Here is a 17,208-nt window from a genome sequence, read left to right on the forward strand (position 1 = left end):
AAGCTCATGTTGCTCTCACTAAGTTTGGACATCAGAATGCCCATCCCTTTCAAGGTTTCAGCGTAAAGAATATTCAAACCACTACCACCATCCATCAACACTTTGGTTAATCGAGTACCTCCAACAACTGGGTCGACCACCAACACTTGCCTCCCTGGAGTGGCTATGCGAGCAGGGTGGTCAGACAGGTCGAATGTGATAGTTGTTTGTGACCACTCCAGGTATGTTGTCATCGTCGAAGCAACCATATTCACTTCCCTGTTGATCACTTTCAGTCGACTTTTGCTCTCAACATCAGCAAAAATCATTAGGGTTGAATTGACATTGGGAAAACCATAATCTTCCTCTTTGTCCTCATCCTTGTCTGATTCCTTTTCCTTCTCATTAGGTTGTTTCTCTCAGAATTGCTCGATCAGAACCCGACACTGCCGAGTGGTATGCTTAGGATAAATCAGATTGCCTTCTTTATCCTTCTTGGTGTGAATGTGACATGGAAAATCCAACACATCGTTTCCGGCTTGATCTTTCACTTTCTTGGGGGTCTAGGGCCCCTTAGGTTTCCCTTATACTTTCCTTGAATCACTGCCACATTTTCACCAGGTCCTGCAGGCTCAGCTTTACGCTTTTGTTTCCGATTGGAATTGCCTCCAACGTGTCTTGACCGACTGGTTTGCTCTTTCCACTGCGGAGTCGATCCTCTTCTTTTCTGTTAGCATATCAAGTGACTATTTCCATCATCCGAGTCAGAGACATATCTCCTGTCCGACCGAATTTTAGGACCAGCTCCCGATTTTTAACGCCTTCCTTGAAGGCACAAACTTCTTGATGGTGGGATACATTTTCCACTGTGTGATGCAAAGTGGTCCACCTCTGAATGTAATCTCAAAGAGTTTCATTCGGTTTTTGCATGCAATGCTGCAATTCCATTAACCCCGCTGGCCGCTTGAAAGTACCCTCAAAAGTTTTAACAAACACTCGGGCAAGTTCTTCCCAACTGAATATACTGCCTGGCGCTAACTGAGTCAACCATGCTCTGGCTGAACCTTCCAACATGAGAGGAAGATGCTTCATGGCCACTTCATCATTGCCGCCACCGATCTGCACATCCACTTGATAATCCTCAAGCCAAGTGTCAGGCTTGGACTCACCAGTGAACTTGCTGACTCCAGTCGCCAACCTGAAGTTGGGAGGAATCACTGCGACTCTGATGGCTCTGCTGAAATACTCTGGACCTGAAACATGAACTCTGCTGCCAGTCGGGTGATCTCTGTCAAGGCCCTCCCTATGTGCTCTGTTCCTGTCAACTAGACCTTGAACGAGAATAGATCTTGCATCAAAGCCTAGCTCCCTTGGGTCGGCTGGTATTCTTTGCTCGCCACTGCAAGGGCGTCTGTCATCATATTGCCGAGGCACATATGATCCACTCCTCGGAGGAGGTTTTGGCACTCGACGACGGTCATCACGACCGACTCAGTGATCATACTGCTCGTGGTTTCTGTACTGGTCCTGCCGGTGCCCACGTCCCTCACGCCTTGGGGACGATCTTGGGCCGTGGGCCGACTAAACTGTATCTGCTGATACGTCTCCAACGTATCTATAATTTTTGATTGCTCCATGCTATTATATTATCTATTTTGGATGTTAATGGGCTTTATTTTACACTTTTATATCATTTTGGGACTAACCTACTAAATGGAGGCCTAGCCCAAATTGTTGTTTTTTGCCTATTTTAGGGTTTCGAAGAAAAGGAATATCGAACGGAGTCCAAACGGAATGAAACCTTCGGGAACATGATTTCTCAACAAACGTGATCCAAGAGACTTGGAGTGGGCGCCAAGAAAGAACCGAGGAAGCCACGAGGCAGGGGGGCGCGCCCTCCACCCTCGTGGCCCCCTCGTTGCTCCACCGACGTACTTCTTCCTCCTATATAAGTCCACGTACCCCCCAAACATCCAGGAGCACCACGAAAACCTAATTCCACCGCCGCAACCTTCTGTACCCGAGAGATCCCATCTTGGGGCCTTTTCCGGAGCTCCGTCGGAGGGGGCATTGATCACGGAGGGCCTCTACATCAACTCCATGGCCTCTCCGGTGATGTGTGAGTAGTTTATTTCAGACCTACGGGTCCATAGTTGTTAGCTAGATGGCTTCTTCTCTCTCTTTGGATCTCAATACAAAGTTCTCCTCGATCTTCTTGGAGATCTATTCGATGTAATCTTCTTTTGCGGTGTGTTTGTCGAGATCCGATGAATTGTGGGTTTATGATCAAGTTTATCTATGAACAATATTTGATTCTCATCTGAATTCTTTTATGTATGATTGGTTTATTTTTGTAAGTCTCTTCGGATTATCAGTTTGGTTTGGCCTACTAGATTGATCTTTCTTGCAACGGGAGAAGTGCTTAGCTTTGGGTTCAATCTTGCGGTGTCCTTTCCCAGTGACAGCAGGGGAAGCAAGGCACATATTGTATTGTTGCCATCGAGGATAAAAAGATGGGGTTTATATCATATTGCATGAGTTTATCCCTCTACATCATGTCATCTTACTTAAAGCATTACTCTGTTCTTATGAACTTAATACTCTAGATGCATGCTGGATAGCGGACGATGTGTGGAGTAATAGTAGTAGATGCAGAATCGTTTCGGTCTACTTGTCGCGGACGTGATACCTATATACATGATCATACCTAGATATTCTCATAACTATGCTCAATTCTATCAATTGCTCGATAGTAATTCGTTTACCCACCGTAATACTTATGCTCTTGAGAGAAGCCACTAGTGAAACCTATGGCCCCCGGGTCTATCTTCCATCATATTAATCTTCCAACACTTAGTTATTTCTTTTACCGTTTATTTTACTTTGCATCTTTATCATAAAAATACCAAAAATATTATCTTATCATATCTATCAAATCTCACTCTTGTAAGTGACCGTGAAGGGATTGACAACCCCTTTATCGCGTTGGTTGCGAGGTTCTTATTTGTTTGTGTAGGTGCGTGGGACTTGAGCGTGATCTCCTACTGGATGATACCTTGGTTCTCAAAAACTGAGGGAAATACTTATGCTACTTTGCTGCATCACCCTTTCCTCTTCAAGGGAAAACCAACGCAGTGCTCAAGAGGTAGCAAGAAGGATTTCTGGCGCCGTTGCCAAGGAGATTCGCGCCAAGTCAAGTCAAGACATACCAAGTACCCATCACAAACTCTTATCCCTCGCATTACATTATTTGCCATTTGCCTCTCATTTTCCTCTCCCCCACTTCACCCTTGTCGTTTTATTCGCCCTCTTTTCCTCTCACCCTCTCTTTTCCCGTTCCCCTTCTCTTTTTTCTATTTGCATTTTTGCCTGTTTCTTGTTTGCTTGTGTGTTGGATTGCTTGCTTATCACTATGGCTCAAGATAATACTAAATTGTGTGACTTTACCAATACCAACAACAATGATTTTCTTCGCACTCCGATTGCTCCTCTAACCGATGCTGAATCTTGTGAAATTAATGCTGCTTTGTTGAATCTTGTTATGATAGATCAATTCGCCGGCCTTCCTAGTGAAGATGCCGCTACCCATCTAAATAGCTTTGTTGATTTGTGTGATATGCAAAAGAAGAAAGATGTGGACAATGATATTGTTAAATTGAAGCTATTTCCTTTTTCCCTTAGAGATCGTGCTAAAGCTTGGTTTTCGTCTTTGCCTAAAAATAGTATTGATTCATGGAATAAGTGCAAAGATGCTTTTATCTCTAAGTATTTTCCTCCCACTAAAATCATCTCTCTTAGAAACGATATTATGAATTTTAAGCAACTTGATCATGAACATGTTGCACAAGCTTGGGAGAGGATGAAATTAATGATACGTAATTGCCCTACACATGGTTTGAATCTTTGGATGATTATACAAATTTTTTATGCCGGATTGAATTTTGCTTCTAGAAATCTTTTAGATTCAGCCGCAGGGGCACTTTTATGGAAATCACTTTAGGAGAAGCTACTAAACTCCTAGATAGTATTATGGTTAATTATTCTCAATGGCACACCGAAAGATCTACTAATAAAAAAGTGCATGCGATAGAAGAATTTAATGTTTTGAGTGGAAAGATGGATGAACTTATGAAATTGTTTGCTAATAAGAGTGCTCCTACTGATCCTAATGATATGCCTTTGTCTACTTTGATTGAGAATAATAATGAATTTATGGATGTGAATTTTGTTGGTAGGAACAATTTTGGTAACAACGCGTATAGAGGTAATTTTAATTCTAGGCCGTTTCCTAGTAATTCCTCTAATAATTATGGTAATTCCTACAACAATTCTTATGGAAATTATAATAAGATTCCCTCTGATTTTGAATCTAATATGAAAGAATTTATTACTTCGCAAAAGAGTTTCAATGCTTTGATTGAAGAAAAATTGCTTAAGATTGATGAGTTGGCTAGGAACGTTGATATAATTTCTCTTGATGTTGATTCTTTGAAACTTAGATCTATTCCACCTAAGCATGATGTCAATGAGTCTCTCAAATCCATGAGAATTTCCATTGATGAGTGCAAAGAAAGAACCGCTAGGATGCGTGCTAAGAAAGATTGCTTTGTGAAGGCGTGTTCTTCTAGTTTTCATGATAATAATGATGAAGATCTAAAAGTTATTGATGTGTCCCCTATTAAATCTTTGTTTTGCAATATGAATCTTGATAATGATGGGACTGAAGATGAGCCACCTTTACCTAGAAGGCGTTCCAAAAATTCGGAGTTTTTAGATCTTGATGCAAAAATTGTTAAAAGTGGGATTGAAGAGGTTAAAACTTTAAATAGCAATGAAACCACTATTTTGGATTTCAAGGAATTTAATTATGATCATTGCTCTTTGATAGATTGTATTTCCTTGTTGCAATCTGTGCTAAATTCTCCTCATGCTTATAGTCAAAATAAAGCTTTCACTAAACATATCGTTGATGCTTTGATGCAATCTTATGAAGAAAAACTTGAGTTGGAAGTTTCTATCCCTAGAAAACTTTATGATGAGTGGGAACCTACAATAAAAATTAAAATTAAAGATCATGAGAGTTATGCTTAGTGTGATTTGGGTGCCATTGTTTCCACAATTCCAAAAACTTTGTGTGATTTGCTAGGTTTCCGTCATTTTGATGATTGTTCTTTAAATTTGCACCTTGCAGATTCCACTATTAAGAAACCTATGGGAAGAATTAATGATGTTCTTATTGTTGCAAATAGGAACTATGTGCCCGTAGATTTCATTGTTCTTGATATAGATTGCAATCCTTCATGTCCTATTATTCTTGGTAGACCTTTCCTTAGAACGATTGGTGCAATTATTGATATGAAGGAAGGGAATATTAAATTCAAATTTCCATTAAAGAAAGGCATGTAACACTTTCCTAGCAATAAAATTAAATTACCATATGAATCTATTATGAGAGACACTTATGGATTGCCTACCAAAGATGGCAATACCTAGATCTATCTTCGCTTTTATCCCTAGCTAGGGGCGTTAAACGATAGCGCTTGTTGGGAGGCAACCCAATTTTATTTTTATTTCTTGCTTTTTGCTCCTGTTTAGAAATAAATAATTTATCTAGCCTCTGTTTTTGTTGTGTTTTTTGTGTTTAATTAGTGTTTGTGCCAAGTAGAACCGTTGGGAAGACTTGGGGGAAGTATTTTTGATCTTACTGTAAAAAACAGAAACTTTAACGCTCATGAGAATTGCTGCCATTTTTATTTGGAAAGTGCTATTTAGTTAATTCTTTTTGCAGATGATTAATAGTTAAATTCCTCACGTCCAGAAATTTATTTTAGAATTTTTGGGGTTCCAGAAGTTGCGTTAGCTACAGATTACTACAGATTGTTCTGTTTTCATGTGTTGTTTGCTTATTTTGATGGATCTATGGCTAGTAAAAGAGTTTATAAACCATAGAGAAGTTGGAATACAGTAGGTCTAACACCAATATAAATAAAGAATGAGTTCATTACAGTACCTTGAAGTGGTGTTTTCTTTTCTTTCGCTAACGGAGCTCATGAGATTTTCTATTTTGAGTTTTGTGTTGTGAAGTTTTCAAGTTTTGGGTAAAGATTTGATGGATTATGGAACAAGGAGTGGCAAGAGCCTAAGCTTGGGGATGCCCATGGCACCCCAAGGTAAAATTCAAGGACACCAAAAGGCCTAAGCTTGGGGATGCCCCGGAAGGCATTGTTGGGGAACGTAGTAATTTCAAAAAAATTCCTACGCACACGCACGATCATGGTGATGCATAGCAACGAGAGGGGAGAGTGTCATCCACGTACCCTCGTAGACCGTTAAGTGGAAGCGTTATGACAACACGGTTGATGTAGTCATACGTCTTCACGATCGACCGATCCTCAGTACCGAACGTACGGCACCTCCGCGTTCAGCACACGTTCACCTCGGTGACGTCCCGCGAACTAACGATCCAATAGAGCTCGGGGAAGAGTTTCGTCAGCATGATGGCATGGTGACAATGTTGATGAAGCTACCGTGGCAGGGCTTCACCTAAGCACCGCTACAGTATGACCGAGGTGGATTATGGTGGACGGGGCACCGCACACGGCTCGGAGAGATCTTTGTGATCAACTTGTGTGTCTGGAGGTGCCCCCTGCCCCTGTATATAAAGGAGCAAGGGGGAGGCCGGCCGTCCCTTGTTGGCGCGCCAGGAGGAGGAATCCTCCTCCTAGTAGGAGTATGATTCCCCTCTTTCCTACTCCTACTAGGAGGGGGAAAGGAAGGGAGAGAAAGAGAAGGAAAGGGGGGCGTCGCCCCCCTCTCCTAGTCCAATTCGGACCAGAGGGGAGGGGCGCGCTGCCTGCCCTAGGCCGGCCCCTCTCTCTTTCCCTTATGGCCCAGCAAGGCCCATTAGCCCCCGGGGGGTTCCGGTAATCCCTCCGGTAAAATCCCGATTTTACCCGGAACTCTTCTGATGTCCAAATGTAGGCTTCCAATATATCAATCTTCATGTCTCGACCATTTCGAGACTCCTCGTCATCTCCGTGATCATATCCGGGACTCCGAACTACCTTCGGTACATCAAAACATATAAACTCATAAAACTGATCGTCACAGAACTTTAAGCGTGCGGACCCTACGGGTTCGAGAACTATGTAGACATGACCGAGACATGTCTCTGGTCAATAACCAATAGCGGAACCTGGATGCTCATATTGGTTCCTACATATTCTACGAAGATCTTTATCGGTCAAACCGCATAACACTATACGTTGTTCTCTTTGTCATCGGTATGTTACTTGCCCGAGATTCGATCGTCGGTATCCCAATACCTAGTTCAATCTCTTTACCGGCAAGTCTCTTTACTCGTTTCGTAATGCACTATCCCACAACTAACTCATTAGTTGCATTGCTTGCAAGGCTTATAGTGATGTGCATTACCGAGAGGGCCCAGAGATACCTCTCCGACAATCAGAGTGGCAAATCCTAATCTTCATCTATGCCAACTCAACAAGTACCATCGGAGACACCTGTAGAGTACCTTTATAATCACCCAGTTATGTTGTGACATTTGGTAGCACACAAAGTGTTCCTCCGGTATTCGGGAGTTGCATAATCTCATAGTCATAATAATATGTATAAGTCATGACACTACAAAAAAATACACTTCTGTGATGATACGTGTTTGTCACAGTAGGTCGCGTTTTCTGTCATGCATGTACATCCATGACGATTTTATGACAGAATCAAGATAGTCATACCTGTGCTGTCGTAGAAGTGTTCCATGACATTACCAAAATTATCATCACGGAAGTGTCCACTTCCATGACGATAAATCGCGCGTCACAGAAGTGCTTTCGTCAAGGGTGACCGACACGTGGCATCCACCGTAACGGAATGTCGTTAAGCTACCGGGTCGGGTTTTGGATCCGATAACCCATTAACAGCCCCGACCAATGGGGATTTTCCACGTGTAAAATCATCATTGGATGAAGGAAACACGTGTCGGCTCATCGCTGGGACAGATGTCATCCACTCATTGGATAGAAGGCGCCTATGATACGTCGACACGTGGCACGGCCCAACAGAGGCCCATTCCTGTGAAAAGGCCAGCCCGTTTGACTTGGTCAAAAGGTGGCGGGCCGGCCCATGGAAAGCCTGTTAACAGCCTGTTCGCATGTAGCCCATTTACAGCCCACTAACCCAAGGCCCATTACGCCCTATTCGAATTAGGCCCAGTAGTGTCATCTGGGCCATCCAATATGATTCCAGCTCGTTTTCACTTCTGGCCCATGTATGGCCCATGATGTCTTTCGGCCCATATGAGGCCCTATGTAACTCTTGGCCTATTAACGACCCGTGGTGAAACTGGCCCGTAATGAATAGTGTATCACTTTACACCCATTAACAGCCCGTGGTGAAACTGGCCCGTAAAGAACAGTGTATCACTTTGTACCCATTAACGGCCCGTTATTCCGTTGGGCCGTTTCCAGCCCATGTTATCTTTCGGCCTTCTCAGAGCCCATTTATTCTTGGGCTATTTTCCAGCATTCTTTTACTTACGGCCCGTTACTATCATTGTGTGCTTGTGGGCCAAATTCAGCCCATGGTTACAGTCGGCCCGTTTGTGGTCCGTTAATACGTTGGGCCGTTTTCATAGCATCCTCAAATACGGCCTATTAACGATGGCCCGTTAGGGTCGACCCATGAACGGACGATTCCAACTCTAGCCCGTTTACGGCCAGAATGCGGTCTGTTTGGCCCATATTTGGCCAATCGATCATATGGCCTGTATAAGGCCCATTGATGATACGGCCCGTAGAAGGCCCATTGTTTCTACGGCCCGTAGAAGGCCCATTGTTTCTACGGACCGTAGAAGACCCACTATTTATACGACCCGTAGAAGGCCCACTGTTTCTACGGCCCGTAGGAGGCCCAGTGTCACTACAGTAAATATTAGCCCATGGTTATTGTGGCCTAGTTTTAAAAAATAGGTTATCACAGCCACTAGCAAACCGCAGAAAAAGAACTGCACTGACTACAAGCAAACAAATAAACAAGACAACAAGGAAATAAATAAGCAAGCAACTTACACTAGGCTATCACGGCTATTACACATATTACATCCACTGGGCATCAAAGTTCGCCACCAGTGCAAATATAGGGAACACAGCAGCATATAAACGCCGCAGCAAAACAAGTCCAGAACTGAAACCACTTCAGAAGAGCTCAAGAAACAATATCCTGGGTACCCATAATGCTGGCAAGATGCTTAGCAAGCTTATTAACTTTCTCTTGTTTGGCGCTTAAGTCCTCCAACGCTTGCTGTTGCACCAGAAAGTATGCATCTGAATTTTGCAGGGACTTCCTCAGTCCTTCGGTTCCCTGTCGCATAACATCTGCTCGATGTCTTTCAACTTGAAGTTGAGACTGAAGAAGCCGAACTGATTCAGGCAACGAGTTCGAAGAGCTGGTGCCAGCAGTGGTAGCCAGTAACTCGAACACTACATCAAGATAGGACTTTGGGGTTGTCTCAATGTCTTCAATATAGTTTTTATCAGCTTTCTTGGAGACCAACAGGGATGTCTCACTATCTTGAACCTTATTTGCATTACTTCCTTTACCATTGCATAACATGGTACTCTTCTCCAATATTTTATCCGCGTTCTAAAAGAGAAACAAACAAACTCATCTCAGGTTTACAATGTAGTATATGAAACTCATTTTGGTAAACCAGTTCAGTAGTAAGGTGGACAGGATAACAGCATGAAACAAACATATATCTATGTAGTATGATCACTGTATGGTCTATATCATTCTAGTTTATGTTGCCAAATCAAGATAGATACAGTTCGAATCATATCTATTTAAGACAAAGCAGCATAGACATAATATAAGTGTGGGAAACTACACAACAATAACAACACTTGTAATGTGCATGGCATGAGAACATAACTGTTTATTCAATTGAAACTGAAATCAACATAGAGCAAGTTACAACAGCAAACAGCCAAACACGTTAAAGAAACAGGTTTAAAACATACCTGTTGCGCCATTGGAGTTTCAATTGCACCCTTCAAATTTGAAATTAGTTGGTATCAGTAAATACAGTGATGCAAGAGCAAAGTAGTATGAACCATAGCTATGGAACCTGACCTGAGAACAATTCTTCTTCTGCTTTAAGCGTTGACTTCGGGTTCGGAGTGGTGGTCCTCGTGACTTGGGCACTGCAGTTGCCTTACTAACTGCTCGTGTTTGGGTGCTCTGTGGTGGAGACGGTGTTGTGTCAACGGGAACAGGGTGTCTATCTACTGGGGTTGGGGTTAGAAGGGGTGTAGCTGGTTCTCTGTCCAAGTGGGTAGGGGTACAATCTGCATGAGTGTGGGTTATGTGTGGTGGGGCTGGTTCTTGGGCAAGTACAACCGTGGTTCTATCTGCATCGATAGGTAGCACGATCTTTTCTGAAGATCGTGTTTTTACTCCCACAGATACTGCCATCACTCCCTCCAATTGAAATGGCTGATAAACAAGAAAAGTAATTGAATGTACAGGCATTGTAAGATAGATAGGTGCAATGATAGTAGGGAAGAAAATAGGGCATGAAATAATTCATATTTATGTTGTCTAAGAAAACAGAATAGCAGGACATAATTTCACATATATGATGGCTAATTAAACAAGATAGCATGACACAATTTCACATGTATGATGGATAACTAAACAGGATAGAATGACATACTTCAAAATATGATGACTATGTAAACATGATGACATGATATAACTATACGATGTGTCTATTAAAGTGACTAGCATGCCATAAATCACAAACATGCCATCGATGGAAACATGATGGCATGATATAATTCACGGACAGAATGACATAATTTAAAATATGATGACCATGTAAACATGATGAGATGATACAACTATATTATGTCTTTAAAAAATGAGTTGGCATGCCGTAATTCAGATACATGCTGTCTATGTAAACATCATGGCATGACATAATTCAAATATATGATTTATATACTAAGGAAGTGAGCAGAGGGCAATCGCATATATGATGTGTCAACTAAGGAGATGGCATTCAATATTGTGTATATGATGTAAAAACTAAGCATTGCAATACAACATATGCATTATATGAGTAATATAACCCCGCCAAGTTTGAGCATACACCTCAGGGGGATAATAGGACTGGTCATCTGCCTCTGAATCCTCCTCTGAAGAGCTATCTGTAACCAGCAAGATATCTGCTTCAGCAGGTAGCATTGTCTGCTCTGAAGACCTTGTTTTCACTCCAGATTTCTCCACCACCAATTCAAATGGCTGATGCATAGGAAGAGCAGTTGAATATACAAACATTGTCGACAAAAGCAATGAGAAATACAAAAAAAGGGCGGCATGCTATAATTCACATATATGACGCTTGCCTAAACAACATGGCATTGCATAATTCACATACATAATGCCTTGCAACAAGATAACATTGCATAATTCACATATATAATGTCTTGCAACAAGATGACATTGCATAATTCACATATATGGTAATTAGACACTAAACAGGTGGCATTCACACAAAGCATGTCTAAACTAAGCAAATGACATAGCAATGCAAGATACCATACGCACGATATGAGCAACATAACCCTGCCAAGTTAGGGCATGCACCTCGGGGGGAAATATGACTGGTCATCTGTCTCTGAATCCTCCTCTGAGGAGCTATCGGTAACTAGAAAGACATGCGCTTCGTCAGATAGCACTATCTGCTCTGAAGACCTTGTTTCCACTCCAGATTTTTCCATGACCGTGCCGAATGGCTGATGCACAGGAAGAGTAATTGAATGTACTTAAATTGTTGACAAATTTAACATGTAATAAAAAATGATGGCATGATATAATTCACATATAAGATGACTGGCTAACCAGGGTGGCATTGCAAAATTCACATATATGATGCCTGGCTAGACAAGATGGCATTGCATGATTCACATATACGATAAATAAACTAAACAGATGGCATTGACACAAAGCATGTCTAAACTAAGCAGATGGCATCTTTAATGTATATAATAAGCAATGCAAGGCACCATATGCATGATATTACCAACATCAGCATGCCAAGTTAGAGCGAAGACCTCATGGGGTAAATAGGAGTGGTCTTCTCCTTCTGAATCCCCCTCAGAACAGTTATCTTCCTCTTGATTACGATCCGAAATGGGTCGAGGGGGGCTGCCTTTGCGCCCACCATGGAATGACGTCTACATGAAATTTTATTGCCACGCAAGGCTCGTCTCTTTTGCTCTACATGATCAGTTCCATTGTGTACAATAACTGGCATGCATAGGAATAAAACATAGTGAGATTATGTAAGGAGTGCATGAACAAATCCAGAGTGATGGTAGCAAACTGTGGATAGACCCAAAACCAATGATAGCAGGCAGATAATAGCTTTAGTTAGAAAATACAGATAATGGCTCCTTTAATGTTTGTTTGCATCCAACATGAAACTCATAGTAGACACCGGAGATTAACCAGATAGTAGACAGATAGTACTGATTGCTGCCCCAATATGTACCCCATAACCATTTAAAAACTCAAGTTTCAGCATTAGTTTGGACCTGACTCGGAGTCTAATAGGTGAACACGACGATAATGTATCATGTCATCATATTAAGCGACGCATAACGTAAGCAGACACGGAAGAGTGCGACCTCTCTTGCGGACCCGTGTAGTCCTCAAGGTCATCTGCTCAGTTGATGATGGTAATGCAGTTGCCGTGGCTGCCGGCGGCGGGGAAGAAGATCTGAGGCGGCGAAAGACAGTCTGGAGAGCGGATCCCTGCTGTGGTGAACCCTTCGTCGTTGGAGCAGCTGAGCTGGGGTGGAACACAGCGCCACAGGAGCAGGACAAACCATACAAGGTTTTCTTTGACACATATCTATAACAGAAGTAATTGAGTAAGGGCTTGTTTGAATTTGAGGATTCTAACAATGCAGGGATAGGAAATAGACATGAATAGGATAGGAATGCACGTGCAAAACAGAGAATTTAAAAACACAGGATTTCTGCCAATCTGGGTGTTTGATTCACAACAATTGGAAGATCACAGGATGCAAAAAAGCATGGTGATATTAAGTCAAATCACAAGAAAATGTACGGTTATAATGCTATTATGCTACTATCTCTTAGTCTTGTGCTTAATGAATAGGAATATGAAAAGGAGGAGAAGTGGAAATTAGAATTCCTATGGTTTTTCTTTCAAGGAGACACTAAAGGAACAAATCCTATAGTTTTCCTTTGCTCCATTCCTTTGCACCAAATTCATGAAAAGTAGTACCATAGGAAAATTTCCAATTCCGATGTTTTTCATTCACTTTTCCTTTCAAGCACTGGAGATTCTAGTAGGCAAGCTTGAGCAAGGAAAATCCTACACTAAAAAAATGTTTTTGTGCTACTTCTATTACTTTGGACCTAGGCCACTGCCATACTAGCTCAACTCCCAGGCCCATCGACAAATGCACAGCTCAAACGCGTAGAGATAAATAATGATGGCGTTCAAGAGAGTCCATCATGGATAGCTAAGTTGCCTGGTACCTCACTGCTTGTCATATAGTAGGATAAAATAATGGTATTTCCCATTACTATGAGTGCTCAGTGGACAATATATATAACATGTAGAGTAAAAAAAGAGATGCAACAAGTGTACAACCTCTTTGGCGAAGCCATGTCGATCTCAGCGTGATTGGGTTGGCCGGTGAGGATGCTCCAGCTGACTTGGCTGTTGGAGGAGGGGAAGAAGATCTTAGGCGTCTGGAGATGAAGCCCGAGGTACTGCTCCGCTGTGATGGAGGGTTTCATCGTTGGAGCAGCTCCGGTGAGTTGTACGACACCGAGGCTGAGCGGGACAAGAGAGACAATGAACAACGTTAACCTGAGTGGAATTCTAATAGCATCTCCAATACATGACGTAAAATACATAACCACAAAGTGCTAGATGTAAAGTACATCATCCGCTCAGCTCTGAACTTAACTGTCGAAACTGAATTTAACTGTCGAAACTGAACTTAACTGTCGAAACTGAACTTAACTGTCGAAACTGAATTTTGCTGTCGAAACTGAACGCACTAGCAAGGTGAGGCTACACGTCGGTTGACTGGCTTTTTCATCTCTGGTCAGTCGATTTTGCAGCCGTTGGATACGAAATCAAGGGCCTGCGGTTCATCTTAAACCTCCACCCCCTGAGCCGCCAGCCACCACCAGCCAAGCAGCAGCCCCCCGCCGCCCGTGGCCGGCGGTGCGCCGCCCCGCCCGCCCCGAAAACACTCCCCACCGCCGGTCCACTGCCGCCCCGGCCATCCCTCTAGCCCCCCCGTGCCGAGCTTTTTCTCCGGCGATCCCCACACCACCACCCCGCCAACGCCCCGCCACCGCCGGCGACCACCGCCCCCATCCTGAACCCTAAGATAGACAGTGGGGTACCTCTCCGGCGAGCCCCCCTCCCCGCTGCGGCTGGTTCTTCCTTCACCCCGGCGAGCCCCCCACCCCCTGAAAATCGACTGACCTAAAAGTCGATTCAGTCGACTAAAGTGTAGCTAAATCAGAGCAGCATCGCAAGCAAGAGCAAGAGCGAGAGCAGCAGCGCGAGCAAGAGCAATAGCAAGAGCAGACCAGGCAAGGGACTGAGAGCAAGAGCAGAGCAGCAGCGCACGCGAGAGCTAAAGCAGCAGCAGCTCCTACTGATGTGGACGTCGCCGCCGAGGGAGCGATACCGTGGAGGAAGTGGCCGGTGACGCCACCGTGGATGGAGCCGTGCCGTGTCAGCTCGGGACCGAGCGCCGGCAGCACCGTGAGATCGATTCAAGAAGAAAATGTGGCCATTAGTGTACAGCCTCTTTGGTGGCGCCGATTAGGCCACAGCTTCATCCGAGGAAACGGTGATGATGATGCTCTTCCGGTGGTGCAGGTGAAGATGGCGGTGTGGGAATGGAGGTGGCGCGGAAGACGAGGGGAACGTCGGGGCAGCTCCTTGGAGGTGGTGGACGGGGTGGATGAACCGGCGGGACGATGAGATCGACAACGGATCCTCATCCGGTACGGTGGATGAGGGACGTCGAGGTGTTGCTGTGGACAGTGTCGTCGAGGAAGAGGCTCCGGCTAGGTGGCGGACGGAGCAGGGTGTGGCGTTTCATCGCGGGTTTTCGCGGCCTCGGTGTATGAATGGGTGGGCGGATGGGATGGCAGTGGGGAACCATGGCTTAGAGACGCGCTTGTCCGAATTATGGGGTAAGTTACGAAAGTACCCCCACCGATTTGAGGTGGTTCTTTCGGTTCAGGGGTACCACGGGCATTTCACGTGTCAGGATTTCACAGGAGGTGGGAGTTTTCACGCGCGTTGTAATTTCAAAATAGCAAGGCGTGGGTTGAGATGGAGGGAGTTGTCGGAGCACAACGAGACAAAGATATATCTTAAATATTTCAGGCTAACAAGGCGCGAGTTGAAGAGGTGGGAGTTTTGCAGCACGATAGACAAAGACGCTAGCTTGAATTTTCGGCATAACAAGGCGTGGCTTGAAATTTCGGAAGAACAAGCTTAACGTGTACCCAAAAAAGACAATTTGCACTTCAACACGCACAACACACACACAAACACCATTTAGACTAGAGTAAGGTACACGTGCATTGCACGCATGAGATTTGGCAACCAAAGTATGAATAAATACCACATTATAGCATGCAAGCTTTGAGTCATATATGCATGATGTAGATGTTCGTTTAATTCTTATAGTTCATTTCATTCAAAATCATCTAGTTTTTATAAGAAAGCTAATCTATTTTAAGATTCATGGAATTGTGCGTCGTAAGACATAAAGTAAAAACAAATAATGGCAAATCATGTAGAAAAACATTTGGGCAATTCTGATACGGAAGATTCTAGAACAAATAAGAAGTGCTTGTGTTTTGATGTTTATGCATTATGCTTAAGTTCAACCATGGAGTCTTCTAGATTATACATGTGGCAAAATCTGGTGGAATCTAGATGATATCCAATGGCCAGTAGTGCTCAAATTTGCCATCTTTGGACCATCGGATTCGCCTCATCCAACGACCATATTTCAAAGTTAAAGTTACCCACACACAATATAAAAATATATAAAATATAATATATATATAGGGGTATAGATATAGATATGTGATGCGAAAGCCTCCCATCATCTTCAATTAGAATAGTGTGTCCATGCACGGATGCGACGTGGCCAAATGATGTCTGCCATCGGTATCTCAAATTCAAATCAGTCTGACCTTGTCCAATGTGTATACATTACAACATGCTCATTTCCAAACCACACTGCGCAGATATCCGTTATATTCATGCATGCATGGGTTTTAGACATCAGGATCTCTTATTCAAATATTTGAATTCAACTTTACATTGATTATGACCTCACATATTTTTTTACACTCACACAGTAGTCTTCTCTTTATAATTGTACCGCTAACTTTCTCTCGTGCATGCATGCACACACACTACCAGTCGGCATTATCCATCGCACGCATGCAATCTTTTTCTTCAGGTCGGTCTCCCATGAAGGCACACACCCACACACATCCCCCTCTCCATCATATCGGGCATTCTTTATCTCTCACGCGTGCATGCGCAACGATCAATGTTCCTCTATGTATGTGTGTATATAGCTAGGTCTTTCATATTTTTCCACACAAACCGATCAATCGATATATCCAGTGAGGTCTCACCCTCTTTCCCACGTCCACATCGATCAATCTATACCTCTTTATATAGGATTAACATATATAGCTAATATATCCAACGTCCCCCTCTCATCATCCATGCCTTCCGCTTCATCTCTCAGACGCGTGCATAATGGCGAAGACAGGGGGCAGTAAGGGCCCTGCCCCCCTCCCCCCTAACATCACTATATATCGAGGCTAATATGAATGTGATCATTAGACAATTGCTGCTAAAAATGGTTTAAGTTCATGAATTGACCCTCCTCGTAAAGGATTAGCAATGCTTGGCCCCCTAGCTCATTTATTTTTCATGGCTCCACCACTGCGTGCAACAGCGAACGTGTTCGCCCCCTCTCTCTAAATATCGATCTCGCACTTGTGCATTCCTTCATAGTCTCCCTCCACTCGGCCCCTCGCACCATCTTCTAGCCCCCCACCGGATTTTGCCACATGTACAATCTAGCAGACTCCATGGTTGAACTT

This window comes from Triticum urartu, chromosome 6A (genome assembly GCF_056163025.1).
Source record: "Triticum urartu cultivar PI428250 chromosome 6A, HENAU_Tu73, whole genome shotgun sequence".
Lineage (NCBI taxonomy): Eukaryota > Viridiplantae > Streptophyta > Magnoliopsida > Poales > Poaceae > Triticum > Triticum urartu.